The sequence below is a fragment of the Choristoneura fumiferana genome, chromosome 23 (genome assembly GCF_025370935.1).
Source record: "Choristoneura fumiferana chromosome 23, NRCan_CFum_1, whole genome shotgun sequence".
Taxonomy (NCBI): Eukaryota; Metazoa; Arthropoda; class Insecta; order Lepidoptera; family Tortricidae; genus Choristoneura; species Choristoneura fumiferana.
This window is the reverse complement of record NC_133494.1, coordinates 2455390-2457102: the sequence shown is the minus strand read 5'-3', so window position 1 is coordinate 2457102 and position 1713 is coordinate 2455390. Positions and strand designations below refer to the sequence as shown.

At 31.5% G+C, this 1713-nt stretch overlaps 1 protein-coding gene across 1 annotated transcript in view; it reads left to right on the top strand.

Annotated features, from left to right (window-relative positions):
- The window catches only part of LOC141441184 (uncharacterized), a 5750-nt gene that overhangs the window by 471 nt on the left and 3566 nt on the right, over positions 1 to 1713 (top strand). The gene's annotated exons all lie outside the window — the stretch shown is intronic.

The following is a 1713-nucleotide window of genomic DNA, read 5'->3' as shown; positions in this document are numbered from 1 at the left end:
TTAACAAAATAATTTGTCGAAATCATTTTGACATTATTATACGTCCCCTTTTCTACTCTTGAGTATAGAAGAGATAGTGTTAAAGGTGAAATGACAAATTGTTCCAACCTTTGGAAGTGGGGAAGAATCATAAACGCAGAGACGGAGATACAATATACTAGAAACTGTAGTGGCCGAGTTCATTCTTTTTTTTCCAGCGAGTAGATCCCTCACAACGATCGATGTATTTTGGGAAAATGAAATATAACATGTCAATAGAAGTTAGAAGCTTTGATTTTTTTTGTTTTCTAGTTTTTGGTAAAACTGTAATTCAAGTATAAATGCCTACGCCAGTAGAGGAGGTCTTTTGGTTGAATGTTTATATTTCTCTACGGAGAATGATAAAACAACTAGTGTCATATGAAGTATATAACAACTTTCTTTTCAAAAACCTAGGTATTATAAATTTTCACAATTTTATCTGAAAAAGTTTCGCAGCTATCACTCCTCTAACCCACACAAAATCATTATAAAGTGTCTAAGCGATCCGTCCTCATTATATCACCATCTTTTTATTTTATTGATAATCTAGGCCTAGGGTTATTTATAACTTGAACAGCTAAGCGGAAAAATCCAGTAACTATTCATTCTGTTGGGTACATAAAAAGGAGAATTGCCCTTTCAGAAATAATTGTCAATAACAGAGCAGGAATCAAGACAGAAATACAGTAAAAATAATCTCGATAAAAAAACTTGACACAACATTTTTTGTACCCAATTCCGTACTGTCCATTATAATTCGTAAAAATATAAAAAGTTCTACATTTATACATTATCATATTGACTTCAATCAGTACATAAGTTTTGAAGCTAAATTATTAATTACGTACTTTACAATTAATTATTATTATTGAAATCATACTGGACGCAAATAAATATTAACAATGTCAAGCTTGTTTTCAAAAAGAGGAAAATCTTATGTATTTGTTCGGTTTAAATTAAATATAAGATTAGAAACAAAGTAAATATCGAAATCCCCAAGTAAAATTATAGGTTCAGGTTGATTCAAAGACGATACGAACGAATTGAATGAGTGAATGATATTATCATTATATGCATTACAAATGATTAAATACAATATGATTCATAATAATGTGCAGATTAGGTAGATGTATTTTTTTTAAATAACGAAGAAGGATGTACAGTCACCAGCACCCAATATCTGACACAACAAGCGTGCATAAATATCTGATATACCCTCTATTTCAAGGGCGGAAGGACGTGTAGATATTTTTTGCACGCTCCGCTGTGGCAGATATTAATCTGGTGTTTGTCCCTACTTGTTTACAAAAACATTAAGAGTTTCTGTACAAGAACGGCTTCTTACACAGTGACAAAAGTGTGCTTTCGTACAATTCATATCGCCTCAGCTCTTGTGAATCGACCTATGCCTAAGTTGAACATTACTTTAAGTACCTAATTGCAAAATATACATTTTCGGCTTAAATTTAGGCCATCAGACTAAAGCTGTTTTCAATATAGATCAATTTTGTTGTAAATTTCTTTATTTGAGATTCTTTTGAAATTTTGGAGTAAAAGCATAATGTACATAATCGTTCTCGGGTAGCATCATTATCACAATACGTTAAGTATGTGGACTATAAAAGTAAGGCATCAATTGAAGTTTTTTTTTTAACGTAAGAGGGGCAATGTAGGCTACATTGTCTACTATCA